This window comes from Argiope bruennichi, chromosome X2 (assembly GCF_947563725.1).
Source record: "Argiope bruennichi chromosome X2, qqArgBrue1.1, whole genome shotgun sequence".
NCBI classification, from domain to species: domain Eukaryota; kingdom Metazoa; phylum Arthropoda; class Arachnida; order Araneae; family Araneidae; genus Argiope; species Argiope bruennichi.
This window is the reverse complement of record NC_079163.1, coordinates 103973965-103989518: the sequence shown is the minus strand read 5'-3', so window position 1 is coordinate 103989518 and position 15554 is coordinate 103973965. Positions and strand designations below refer to the sequence as shown.

At 30.3% G+C, this 15554-nt stretch overlaps 1 protein-coding gene across 5 annotated transcripts in view; it reads left to right on the top strand.

Annotated features, from left to right (window-relative positions):
• The window catches only part of LOC129959958 (homer protein homolog 2-like), a 267569-nt gene that overhangs the window by 180575 nt on the left and 71440 nt on the right, over positions 1 to 15554 (top strand). The gene's annotated exons all lie outside the window — the stretch shown is intronic.

The following is a 15554-nucleotide window of genomic DNA, read 5'->3' as shown; positions in this document are numbered from 1 at the left end:
TTAGAAGCTGTAAAACTAAATATACTTTGCTAAGACATATATATTTGATCTTAAAACAAACATGTACTTTTACAATAGCATAAGTAATGAATTTCTATTTAACTTCACAAATACTTTCTGTACTATATTTATGGGCCCTTAATACCTCTTTCAATTTTGAGATCAGAATTTGCATCGTATGCTTTAGTTCGTTGTTTATTTAATGTCGCTAATAATCTGATTAATAATCCAGGTACAGAATATTAATTTAAGAGATTTTATATATATCATTTGCGATCATATACATTGCGCCCTTTATGATAATCACCATATCAGTGATAGTTTGTTAATGAAGCCTCTGGATTGTTCGATCCACAATACCCAAAGTCTTCCTTTTAGGATCTAACCTAAATGTTTGTTGAACCTAACTGTTTCTAAACCTAACCTAATATTTCAAATGGTTGAAATGAACCTAACTATTTCAAATTAAAAGTTTCAAATGATGTTGGTTCCTCATAGCTGTTGCGAATGAAGAGGGATTTTTATATATTGTATTTAAATAATATATGATGCTTATTCTTCATGTATAAGCCACAATTGCTGTAGTTAGTCTGTTATCTTAACTACATTTGGAAATAAATTTTTACATAAAATAGATTAAAAACACATCAATTAAACTAAAATATATCCGTTAAATGTCAAAAGTTTTTGTTTTTTTTAGTGGGAGGTTTAGTTAAAAAGTATAAAACAAAAACCTTCTAACTTAGTTATTTATCAAATGATTTGTTCAATAGCTTGTAAATACTTTAAGAAATATATTATCTAGTTCCGGAACTAAAAAAATAAATTGTACTTCTATCCAATCTTAAATATTGGTATTCCTTTGATAAATAACGTAATTTTCTTTCATTTGCAGTGTAAAGAATTAAAACAACAAAAGAATATTTCAAAATGAGTAAATTGTTTATTCTGTAGTTGAAGAACTGCAGAATATATTGAAAAAATATGATGCTGAGAAATAAAATATATGCATTAGGCTTTAATTTATGAGGTGTTTTCCTAAGAAAATTCCACCAAAATTCAGAATTTGAGAAAATATAGCATTTGAAGAAGTAAAATTGCGATAAAAGGATATTATTCATAAATAACAATCAATACAGCTTCTCAAGGAATGAACACGAAAACAAAATTCAAATGATTTTATAAAAAAGACTGTTCCAAGCATTAAGAATATTAAATAATAATAAAAAAAAATAAACATTTATTTTTTTTTCAAAAAAAAAAAATCGACTTTTCAATTAGTCACTTACATTAAATGTAGAGACTTTACATTTCGCAATTTAAATATAAGTTTTTAAATGTTAAATAAAATGCATTATATCATGCTCTTTTTAATTTAGATATTTACTGATGACAAAGAATTCAATTAAATTTAGATGGCATATTTGAAGAAACTATTTGTGTAATCCTATTAGCATTTAGTTGATGGTATTATTTTGAATTAAAATGCGCATACTTGCTCTATTACAAAAAACGCGCTATTATTTGCAATGTTTTTGCTATCTTATTTATTTAAAAATTTATTTCTGAGCCTATATTCACTTGTATCAATATATGTAAATTGGAAGAAAAATAAAGACAAAAAATCAAATATTTCCTTTTTTTTAATAATTCTCATTCCTGAAAAAAATTGCAGGTTATTAAATACAAATTGATAGCTTCTCTATTTTTAATTATTCTCGTCTTTGCAATATTATTTTTAATATTCCTGTTGAATAGCGAATTTCTACTGACTCAAAAAAAAAAAAAAAAAAAAAAAAAAAACGTAATCGAAATATTTTCTTTTAAAATAGACACATTAGCTCAAATATATATTTATGCATTTGATTCGAAACGACGATATAAAATTAAATTGTGACTGCCTAATTTTAATTACCTATACAACTTGAGAAACAAATATCGAAGAGTACATCGCACAAAATCATTTTTTTTTCTATAAAGTCTCTTTACGAATTAGTAGTATTTCTAAATGCTTTTAAAAGTCCAATTGAAGAGTTTTTCGCAAAATTATCTAGTTCATCACTAAATGGCTTAGACATAAAAATGTAAAATAGTTGATGGTTAAATGCACCATTAAATGATTAGTGCCAGTAATCGAGCCATGAATTTTTAATAATCTATTTAGATCGATTTTATTCGCTTTGGGTCAGGAATTTTTTCCTTCTTTTGCCGCAAAGACCGAATGCAATTCACCAACTCGACATACTCTGGAACTCCAATAATATATCGATTTTGCATTTCACTGGAAAAAAAAAATGTTATTTTTAGTTTAACTCCTCATAACGTAAAAAAAAAAAAAAAAAAAAAAAGTGATACTTTCTATAAATCTTCTTTGACAAAAACTTTTCAGAAATCATTTAAGAGTTTAAGGTTTCGTTTTGTTACTTTAAAACTTACTTTGCTGTATTTTACTTTATAAAATTCGACAAAAGAATGTTGAAGTCCGATAATACTGGAGACATGCCCAAGTGGGAAAAGATGTGCTGTTTTGCCTCAATCGGGTTTTTCGGGAATCTCCCTGGAAACATTTTATACTTATAAAAGTATTTCACTGGTGAAGTTGCTTCGAATGGAATCTTTGTCACTTGAAAGCGAATTCATGGTGTATTTTCTTCATAGGAAATACTTTTGAACTTTTCTCTACGTGCCGCGCTTTCTCTTTGTGTGTTTTTTCTTTATGTTGACTTTTTTCGGGGGAGGAGGTGCATCTTTATGTTAAAAATTACAGAAAACTTCTGCTTTCTTTAAGGTATATTGAAATCAAATACGTATTGTGTTTTTGACAAATCTTCGATTCATTGCATGTATTCTTGTTGGAATAGAATTATTGTCTTGTCAGGAAATGTAAGCGCATAGATCGCTACTATATACTGTTTTAGGTTGACATCATTCCTTGGATCCCACGATCGTCATATATGACAAATGATAACCAAAGATTTTGAATTTTCAATTTCGTTCATTATGAACAGTGAAATGCTTTTCTGAAATAGTTTAATGTACATTAGAAAACATTATTCATACATGATATTCGTCATTAGCGCTACACCGAAATAAATTTGGTATTTATTCCTACTTAATGTCACATCTCAGCATGCACGATGTGCAGCTAAATGGCATGCGCGGTTGAGTTTGTCGCATGACTGAAGCATCGTTTGAGTCATTTCTGAAATTAATACTATTTCCTAATCAGACCTTTTTCTGATGAATAAACTTCAAAAATTTAGTAACTCTGATGTCAGTTATAAAGATAAATGCCATAAATAAAAAAGAAAAAAATCGTAGTCCAAGTGCTTTCCTTTTATATTAAACGTATGCATTCTTTTACCAAAATAATTCAAAAATCAGATATAATATTTCCCATTTTTAGTATAATAAATTAGAAAGGAGGAATTCTTATAATTTAAAAGATATTTTCTTAAGAAGGAATAAATTCTGAAACCACCATAAATATTCCTGCCCCCCCCCCTTCCCGATTACTTATTTTTCTGGTATCTTTATTATTTTTTTTATCTAAGATCGTTTATTGAAAAATGAATTTTTCAATATAGAATGCAACCATTAGCAGCCATGCTATTAAAAAATATCCTAATGAGCTTTGTTCGGTTCATTAGAGTCTCGATACGATTTATTACTGCATCATGTTGAGTTCTGAAAAAAAAATATTGGTTTCAAGATTTGAAAACTTTTTATATAAAGAACTATTTGACGCAATTTTTAAAAAGTTTTATTGAACTATTAAATATTATATTTAAAAACATAAAAATTAGACCATCTGTGGCAAAGGTTTAAGAAAGCAATTTTCCAACCAAAAATTGCCTCTTTCTATTTCAAAGTAACATAAAAGTCAAACCACGAATCTCAGGAGGCTTCAACGAATTGATTTTCAAATATCATGTTGATCGAGTCTGCATTTCAAGGACATGGGAGCCCTGAAGGATTTTCGATATGATTTCCGGTTGCAAAGCGAGGAGGGAAAAGTTCAGAAAAATTGTATTAGTTATAAAAAGCATAATTTAAGTAATGGTTAAGGAAATAAGTTTTCTAGCACTTTTCTGGTGAGCTCTTGGTTATGAAACGACGTATTTTGTGGTTTGATTAATGATTTTTATGTATTAGTGTTATGATTGTTGTAGAATACTTCAAAATTTCTGCAATTGTTGATTAAAACTAATTGAGCTTTCTTTTGTTTTCTTTTTTTTAATCAAAATATGTTTGTTAAAAAGTGTATCTATAAAAAAATATTTATTTATTTTTTTGTTTTATATCAATTTAAAGAATATCCATTTTACTATATCTTTAAGATTAACAGCGTCCATCATTGCTCTATTAATGTACTACAGAATGACATAGGTGATAAACATTGTATAGGAGAGAGATGGTTATAGATCTTATCCTTGGATGTGCTCTTTACAGATTTATTCAAAAACTTGTACACCGATTTAAGCTATAGTATTGAATTCCTGGTTATTTACGTTTTTCTGGTTTTTCTAAAAACGGAACGCATTTATATTTCATTCCTTTCTTAAATCTGCTGATAAAGCTACTTACCCCATCATACGAACTGAAATAGCTTCTAGTAAAAGTTTCTCGTCCCAAAAAATATGGATGAGAAGCTTCCAGTACGGTGGTTAGTTCTCGCTTTCATGTTGATAAAGTAATGGTTCGGAACATGCTACATTCATACCGGTGATTCGGCATACCTCCTATTGGAGGGGTTGTACCGTGGCTGGTGATGACCATTAGGTCTCAATCATAGGTCTCGCCAGAGTGTTGTCGCGAGGATGATGATCATTCAGTTACTCCGGACGCTGCGACAGGGCGGGGATAGTTCTTTTGTGGTTACTCCATCATACAGGCTAAGTAACACTTCTCCCTTGGTTATTACTTTGGTGCACCAGATTGCTTTCACCAGCAGAAGATGGCACACCTCATCTGTATAAGTCCTTAGCACCATAGCTACCGTAACTCTTGCCAATGGTTCGCCTAATGTATTCTTATTAGATTATCCCTGCTTTGATATCTCATAACCTTAATACAGAAGGAGTCATTTAATTAGGTAGTGAATGTGTAACACAGGCGATTCACGTATCATCCATGAACTAGACTAGATATACTAGACAAAGTAAAATTAGGACCACCACCAACTACTACGATTAACATAGTTAAATATGTATTCCATTTTTCAATTTATGTTAGTTCTATTGAAAACCAGCATCGTTATTTTAACTTTTAATCTGAAAACATGGGTGACATTTGCTTCAACAATTCACTTTCCTAACTTCTATATTAAATTAATTGAATGAATTATAGTTTAAATATGTTTGTCTAAAATCAAGACACCTTGCGAATGAATCATTTTCCCTTTCTTCCTCGAAATTATATTTCCGAAATCAATTTAAAACAGCTTGCTTAAAAATTAATCGACTTTTAAAAATAATAAATCTAACTAAAATTTTGCATTTTGAATTTAAATTTTGCTAATTCGAAATAATTATCTTATATAACGTCTTTATCCATCGTCTGCATGTATCTCAATCTGCATGGAGACAAATCTCTTATCTTATTATTTACCTTTTTAATTTTCAATTTAGTACAACTGTCATCCTAATGGCACAGTCTTTCTATTACTAAATCTTCTTAGATGGATAGTATATTTCATTGAAAGCAGCACTTTCAGAAAATGTGCTTTTGCTCTGTGGTTTAAATCCCGTAGAGTTTTGATAAATTCGGAAGCTTCTTTTACCGCAAAAGCAAATACGAACTAGTGGAAGATCCAATTTGCATGCTGGGATTGGCTGGGAGTGCTCATGCACGTGAGTTTTAAAGTGGTATTCTTATCAGAGCAGCTTCTCAACGATGGTCCCAAAAGTAAATATGTGAGGAGAATAGAAATCATATACTTCAATTTGAATATAGATATATATAATATTTTGCTTCTTAAAATCCCCGCGTCTTGTTAAATTCTACTGAAATTCTACATCAAAATATCGAAGAGAAAAGTAAATTCTCACCCCATTAGATGTACATACTATTTTAAAATTGCAACTCCGAGATAGAAATTGCTTGAAATATGAAACTCCTCTCCGTCAGTTTCAATCTAGGATGTTAGTAGTATTTGACACGTGGAAAAGCATGGAAGTTGAAATGAGTTTACGTTTTAGTGGGATTTTTTTCTTTTTTTTATGGCTTATAAATTTTCGAAATTTGTTTTTTAACATTTGTTTTTTAGATAGATATATATACATACACATATTCTTTAGAAGTTCTGTATTCCCCGATGAACATTTCACTCTTATTTTCGTGCCGTTTCTGTTGGTTTTATGTTATATTTTTAGACAACAATATTAGTTAATCATCTCCTGAAAATTTTATCGTCTTTAAACTATTTTCACTGCCTTTTCTTAATTGAGAACTAAAATGGTTAAATGTTGTTAGGGCCAAAAGCTGAAATCTTGGGAAATCGCAGGAAACTTTTTGCACTAATTGTAGAAAGATTTAAACTAGCGACCTCTTTATGCTCTCTTTCAAACTATTTAGAAGACTAGACACTTTTTATGTTTACCGTATTATAAAGCATTGCTTATTTGTCATTTTAAAGCAAAAAGATTTTTTTTTTTTTTTTTTTTTTTTTTACATTTAAAAAAAACTGAGTCTTTTTCACTTTCTCGGTTAAGAAATATACAAAGAAAAAAACGATTGTTGGGAAAATAACCTAAGAACACAATTAGACTGAAAATTGCTATCTAGCCTTTAATCAAATTTTAGATAAAATCTGTTATTGGAAAGTCTGCCCGCCTTGTATGTTTGAACAGAATAACTCAAAACCACTGAAAGTTAGAGAAATTTTGCATATGATTGTATTACTAGAATAAGTTAACTGTCTGTCCAAATGTATTTACAAAAGATAACGAGAAGTGTATTACTTTTCGTTATCTATAAGTGATGAATAAAGTGCAGAATGTCATAATTTTTAATTCTGCAGAAAACTCAATTTTTTTAAAAATTTGTTTGTACCAAACTAACTGTCAATTGTTTCTAAACTAATATTGTCACTCAAATTTTTTTAGTTTAAATGAGCATTCTATTTCCTTATATGGCTGCAGTAACTGAATTCTCAATATGATTTTAGATCTTGAAAGATGAAAATTTCGAAAAGGCACAATTTCATTGAAAAACAAACATGTGATCTTCGCACAATTTGTGACGTTAGGCTGCTTAGACTTGGAGATGAGTTCTCAAAATTGTTCTTATACTTGTATAACTGAAATTCAATTAAAATAATGCGCCGATGGAAGGAATTTTTAACGTTTTCATCTTTTTCTCTACATCCAAATGATAATTTATGAATGGGTTTTCGTTTATTATTATTATATTCACACGTTCATCTGGTATGTGAAATTTATTTTTTTCCTTCGAATTCTTAAGATTATCTTATGCCATGTCTCTTTCAATTCGAAACGAAGGCAACAAAAAAGTTTTATTAGACACATTATTACGAACGAAAATTGTCTCAAAAGTTTTTCTGAATAACAAATATCGATTCGATTTCATTTGCTACTGTCATTTCTTTGTGTTTTTTAATGTTTAACGCGCCGTATGTGAAGTAGCAGCTGTTTTGATTATAATACTTGGAAGATATTATTTTGCAAAATCATCTTATCAAATATTTTTTAACGAAAAAAATGTAGGAAATTTTAAATTGCATCTATTGCATAGAATTGATAATGATAGATTCTGAGAACGGTACATATGGAAAGGTGTTTAAAGGTGGTGATTTATTACTGCAAGCTGATATTTCACGATGCATTCATTCTTTGAATATTAATCCGTTGTTGGGCTCCGAATGCATACCTGCACAACTTTGTTACAGCGAAAAAATATTTATTATGTATTTTGATCATTATAATAGATAACTTCATATTTTTTTTATTGACTGAATCTTTTGAAATTCGTTATTTTATCTAATTTTTCTGGCTAGAGAAGTAAGGGAGGAATATGCTTTTAAAGCTTTCCAAAATCGATGGTTTTTGGCTGTAATGTGTACTTCCAGAAACCCTTCCATCGGAATACCATTTCCTTAGAAATATGGCGTATATTCTGTTCTTGTATTGATTTATCGAAAAATCATGTCTTCTGAATGATAGGTGACTGGAATTGCGTGCTTATACAAGAGATGTTGGATGCTTATGTTTGGAATTCCAGTCTTATTTATGCCCAAAAGAATTTGATAAATAGATTTTGAATCGCATTGAATTTTCGTGTTCGCCTGGATGGCTCGCAGTTTCATGCGTATCGTCATTGCTTCATTCAAAATCTAGTCTGGAACATTAATTTTGAAAAATATTTCAACAGAATTTCTTCTATCGAAATGTGTCTTAGAAATTATTCGAACATTCATGTGTCCATGTGTGTTTGAGACCTTATTTGAACATTAGTGCCCTTTATTATGCCCCCATTTATTTAATCGCTGTGGTCTTGTAGCAAATATTCGCTTTCAAAAGAATCCATTCATTCCGTAGAATCGCTTTTTCAAGATTCGGCATCACTGAAAATCCATCATTAACCCTTTGCGGTCGTATTAAATTTGGACGTAGGTGTCGTACTGGTCGGAATTAATTTCCGCTGAGCGAAAAGTGATACATAGTATGCTGGATTATGAAGGAATTTCATTCCTTTGAATTTATTTGAAAGAATTTATTCATTCTTTTGTAAACTTTGATACTGTAAACACAAAAAGATGTTTTAATGCAATGCTCGATTGTAAAAATTATAATTTATAATTCGACATTATGTGGTATCTTCTCCACTGTAGAGTCCTGATTTTCGATGGCAAATGTCGCAAAAATCATTCGTTTTGCGTCTTCCGCCCTTATTTATCTGTTGGAACAGACAACACAATCTTTACTTTTGACGTCTTCATAGTGTCGCAATATATATAATCTGCCATTAAGTCTCTCCTCTCTATCTAAAGACGATGGTCTTCCTGATCTCGACGAAACTGCATCCCGAAAATCAGTTTCGGTTTCATAGTATACTTCTTTCGGTAACTTTCTTTTTGCCATTTTGGAGTATTACTTTTGAAATATTTTAAAATGCCAAATTACACGAAAGCAATTTGTAAAATACTATTTCGAATTTTACGAAGTATCTCCCAAGACTGTCGATTTCTTTACATTCGAAGTGCAACTGACTCACTACGGCGTCTTGCATGGCGAGTCTATTGACATTAGGTTTCGTTATCACGAAGTGGTAGACGCACCGTATTGGTTCGTGAATAAGTTCCTTGGCCAATTCTCTTTTTTCATAGAAAGTACAAACTGATATATCCTAAATAAAGATTAAGACACGACGAATACAATATAAGTTGAGTATGTTTCTTTGTTGTGGTGGCTGAGAGGACATACGACCGGAACAATAAAATGCTTTGGTAGCTGAAAGTAGACATACGACCGCAAAGGGTTAATCTAAATTTTCTATAGATTAAATCCAGTTAAAGTCGTACTTCTTCAGCTGGTGCGGTGTAGTAGTTTGGGAAGATGGGTTGCTAATTCCGAAAGTCACTAATATGGGGTTTGCTTAATTAATCTAATGGTTACCTTATTAGTTCCATTAAAATGTGGAATCAGATGCAAAACAGTTTTCCGCACTTTACCTAGACTATGTGCGCATTAATATAATAGAAGCATCAAATAATATGCTGAGTACCTGGATAAACTATGTATAGTTAATTTTCAACAGTTTAGCAATGACAAGGATTCCGATTCAAGTGTTATCCTCTTTGTCTGAATATGGTTTAAATTTACAAAGCTTATTCCCAAACATTAATCTTTTACATCAAAATGAAGTGTTAATTTAACTAAGTTAAACTAAACATTGCATCATTAATATAGCATTAGTTATATCAAAAAAGAATAGTTAACATTCCTGTAAGCTAATCATACCCTCCTTGTTTAGAAGCTCGACGGGTTTAATCCCAGTGGCTTGTCTACTCTCAGTTAATTATTAGAAACAACGAGTCTTTATACATTTTTCAAACCTTAAGTCCAAAATGATATTAATTGTACGAATTATTGTACAGAATTCCGTCATACAATGACCATTTGCAGTACTATATAATGTTAGTTTATTAAATATTGTTAGATGTTTAATTTTAGTTAAGCGCTTACTATTATTCATCCATTTTAATCGATTCGCTGGGAATTAATTCAAGTGCGAGTTTTCACGGAGACTAGATATGTTCTCTATTTAAGCGGAAATTCCCGTTGCATTTTCTTTGATGAGGATGAAAGGATATTCGTCCTTGATTGTAGCCTGGGAAAAAGCTTGGTGGGTTCCGTTCAATTAGTAGCCACTTAACTGCGTGCTGTGAACTGTTGCTCTTTCCCAACTTTACATAGAGGTATAGACATTGTAGTTGCTCTCTTTAGTATTAATGGGAAATGGGAAGTTTCAGAACATTGTTTCGTGCTAGAAATGTCTGATTCTGTTAATAAATTCCTAATTCAGAAAAGTTCATTGATGATTAACATATTTAAAATAGTAGAACAGAGAGAACTTCTAATTTGTGAACATTTGCTAAAATGTATTAATAAATTAAGAATAATAAATGAGATAAAATAAATCTCATCTCTTTAAATTTTCTTATTCCATATTTAAAACTATCTTTATTTTAAAAAACACACCTTAAATAATGACATATTTTGTTGTTTCTCTCATATCTCCTGTATTATAAAATTGTAGGTACTCATCAAACACTTTTATTTAGCTTGGTTCATTTTTGTAAATATGAAATTTTGTCACTTTCACTTACTTCATGATATGCTAGAATTTTGGAAATTTTGTGCACTTGTGCGTTTTCGATAACAGTGCACCATTTTAACATTTTTAGAACTTGTAGCCGGGTGGGTGTGTTCAATCCAAGGAAAGATGCTTTCTTGTCTTTTTCTTATTTATTTTCGCAAACACACACACACATATAACAACACACATAGACGATGATCGCACATATATAAGGAAACATATAATATATACATTTAAAGGTAGAAATTGCCTCTAACAAAAAGCGAACGAATAATTCTTTTTGCCGCTAACAAAAGAGCGAGCGGTGCCTGCTTGCACCAGTTTCACACCAACTCTCAGGTTGAAGTGTTTACAATAAAAAGCTCTAATGCGCTTCCCTCATATTCCATATATGCAAATGGTCCAGAGCACACTCTATGTTCAGTATTAAATTTTACTGTATGAATAAGTATGCAAAAAATAAACAATACAAATAAAATAATGAAATGAAAAACAAAAATTACAAATAATGAAATCACATAAACAGAACTTATTCATCAATTAACAGATATATTTAATTACATTTTGGTTTTGTACCGGTGGTCTCACTTACTGGTGGTGGAGTTGAAGAAATAACTTATTTCAAAGTAGAAACTAATTAAAATTAAATAAATTATTTTTATTGTTCTAATAAAATCATTTTTTAAAAATACTTTTATTTTATTTTTTATGTATTTATTGTGCATATATCTGAATTCTTGAATAATTTAATCCATGAAATTTAGCGTTTAAAAATGCACATTTTTTCTGTTAAAGTATATAAAAAAGAGCATACTTTAAGTAAAATATATAAAATACTCAAAAAAATCCACTTTTGTCCAAAAATTATTGCTCATGAACTCAGTGTTAAAAATAGCAAAATATATAATTTAATACAATTTGCTGTTTTAATGGTTTTTAATCAGATTGTGAGGGTTGCCAAATTTTTCTATTTAGTGTTAATAATTTTTATGGTTAAATGCGTCATCACAGTGTTTCTGCTAATTAAATCCTTCCTGACACAATATGGTGGCGTGACCAAAGCTTAGAAATTTCTATTCGAAAGTAAATTGATATTAATGTTTCTATGAATAACCAGGAAAAGTCGCCAAAACGTCCATTAAAAGAGTTAGGCTATGAAGATTTTGTTTTTGTCCAATCGATATTTAATAGCCACTGGGCTGTAAAAGTTGAAGGTCAGTTTTGACTTTTCGATCCTTTTTAGAAAATTGTCACATAAAATGTAACGAAATGCTTCCTGCAATGACTGGACTTGGATCGATTTCAAATACTGGAACATTGCATCGATCACGGTTTTATATATATATATACATCCGTGAACGTCCCGTTATAGTTTCATTCGAATCGTCCTGGCTCTTTTTTGAATTTCATCAATTTTGTTTAAACGGCCACTTAAACACGATGGGGGGGGAGAAAAAAAAACGTCTTTTTCCTTTCTGACTGGATCCTCTTTTTTTGTTTTTCACATCATTCTTTATTTGATAACTTGCTGAACTTTTCCGTGATTTTTTAACTTTCACATCAAATAATATAATCGGATGATGGTACAGAATCATCCTGGTACAAAAGTGTTCATTAGAGCATTTAGATGAGTATTAATGTTTGCATTGGTATTATGAAAAAATGGCTATTCATTGTGCTGAAAGGTTCTGTTGGATTATGGCAAATTGGCATGCAATCTGAGAAATTCAGACTGAAATGGTTTTGCGTGATTTGTATTTTTGAATCTATATGTTTTTATTTCTTTAAAATTTGAATCTTTGCATTCGAAATACTGCTTGGATTCATTAATGTGTCTAATTAAGGCTCACTCCTAATCAATTCACTTTTTTTTTTTTTTTTTTTTTTTTTGGCTCTCGTTTTACGAAGCTCTCTGATCACATCGTACGACTATAGTCAGTGACATTTGATGTTAGCTTTACGGAAAAAAAAACTACACTCAGCTCATATTCTTAAGGCTTAGTGATACAATCTTGAATAGGGTCCTAGTGTTGAGAAATGATTATGTATGAGCATAATTATATTTTTAACTCGTGGAATTGGTATCTACGAAAATAAGACTATATTAAAAGCGAAAATGATAAAATGGGTGCAAAACTCTTTGTTGCCGCTTAGAAATTAATATTACGTCACTAACGGGCGATGCGATTGCTGATAACTTTCTACATACTGTTAACCTGAATAATTACGAGGACCATTCTTTTTCGGCCTCAAATGTTCTATTTAAAAAAAAGGATGAATAAAGAACAAAATGAATTTATTATTAAAAGGTTTTTACAAAAATGACTTGATCACCTTGAAAATTCAAGCATATCTTATCAGTGGACCAAGTTTTCGATCCCTTCTTCGAGGAACGTTGCCGCCCATAGTATAAGATGGACCTTTAGTATGAAAGTTCTTTTAAGGGAAGAATATGGAGCAAGAAAGTCTAAACAGTTTAGAATGTCTAAAAATTCCACCAAAGTAAATAATTTGACCTGCTGGTCTGCCAGCTCGTTACCCGTGTTTCTAGCATCTTCCATTTCTTTCGAACGATGTGATCAGTTCGTTAAACAATATCTTCGGTTTCAACATACTTGTACTCTTGTCTCTCTTTATCAAGAACGTGGCTTAGACCCGAGAATTTCACCTTTCCTGAAATGAAGAACTGGCTAGGAGGCCAAAGCTTCCAGGCTAATATTAGAACTTTAGAGGAGCATAATTAATTATAACAAATCAACTTCAACTTAAGAAGTCACCAAAGGAAGAAACTAAAAAAGTAATACTTTATTACATTATTTAATCATTGCATCCCTTCTTAACGAATCACCTATTGGACTTTCAAGTCTTATACGGGTATCGAACCTGAGCAACACTTAATATATTGACAATGGTATTGATTATACGTAAATGGAGTATTTCAATGGCGATACTTTAAATGATTCTTACTTTTTAGAGTTACTTATTAGAGTGCAAATGGTTAATATATCTCATATCGGAACTGTATGCTGTAACACTTTAATCTATATTTTTTAAAAAGCAAGTTTACTCGCAATAAAAGACTATAAAATAGGGAATCTTAAAAAGAAAATAAGTTGGAAAAAAAATTAGATTTCTCTTTAACCTTATATTCATTTTTCATCGCAATTGTAAACGATCTAGAAGTAAATAAAAATAATATGATAAATTGGACAGGGTTTCCGATGTCTGAATATTTTTATTATTACGATAAGTAACAGTTACGATACATCATCACAATTGTTCAGTGGAAGGAAATTCTTCGTGAAGAGCTACATTAGAGCAGTTGCGTTCATATAGGGGATCTGTATTGCAAGCTTATCTTTCATAACACACTGTGTTTATGTGTGAATGAAGTTTAAAAAGAATTTTGAAAATTAAAACATGCTTACTTGTTCTGAAATCATTTTTTATTTACTCATTTTAATCTATTTCGAGACAAATGACATTTATTTAAAATTGAAATAGAGACTTTGACTTTACTGTTTCATAATTAATGTTAAGCCTTTTGCAGTTGACACTTGTAATTGTAATGCCATGCATCGATTAAAAGAACAATAAAAATACTTTGTTAGTACCAAAAATTAAATTTTCCAAAACACAGCAAAGCACTGTATTTTAAGAGAAAATGAACTGTTCACGTCAAAATGGATCTAAGCTAACAAAGCTTTATTAGCATTCTATTCATTGAGAAATAAAATTAAAAGTAAAATAAAGTTTTAAGCAGCGTTGTCTCTGATTACTTTACACTTTAATTGTAAACGATTGTGTTTATTTGTATGCGTGTTAATTTATGATATATTGCACGGCTTTCCTCATCTCACATACACTGTCGTACGATATAATGGTGTTAGGTTTTATTAATGAAAATAAATTTTTACGCATATTCTAGTCAGAGCAGAACTATGAGCAATGCCCCATGTCCGCTTTTATATTTTTATTCGCTTTTCTTTCACTGTATGTGGCTGATTTAATTAATGAAACTGATCAAGACTTTCAAAATGAAGCTTTAAAGGCTGGATATTTTATACGGGTGGCTTAAAATTATTAGAGAGGTTGTGTTTCGAAACTTTAATTAGTAAAATTGAAATGCTAATATTGCTCTCTTTTCCTTTAAATTGATTAAATAATCTATTCAGTGTCATCGTGAAACGTGACTTGAATAAAACTTAGAACGCTGTTAAATTAGCCATTGTTGCTTTCGGAACGCGAGCAATTCTTTTATCTCTGTAATTCAATTCAGTTTTATATTTCCAGTTTTTTGTTAATCTATTGTAAGATTATTTGTTGATCGAAATATTTTGGAACGGGAGCTCTGAATATCATCTAATGAAATGCCTTCGATTTGATTGTTTAACGACTTTCGTGGTAGTGATTTGAAATATTCCTTAATTTTATTTCCGATTGCGATTGTGTATTTGTTTATTTCTTTTCCATTAAAAATTGTTGTTAAAAGTTTGATGCATTTTTTTTTTAATTACAAAGATTGTCTGACCACATAAATTACTCATTGAGTGTTTAAAAATAACGACTTATATACTAATTTTACGTTATGTGACTCTAAAATCTTGTCGTTAAAAGTCCGAAAATATGTCGCAATTTTCTAACTACCTGCGAAAAAACATCATGTAGAAAATTCAGCAAAGAAAAAAAAAAAAAAAAAAGAACTTGCAGCTTCT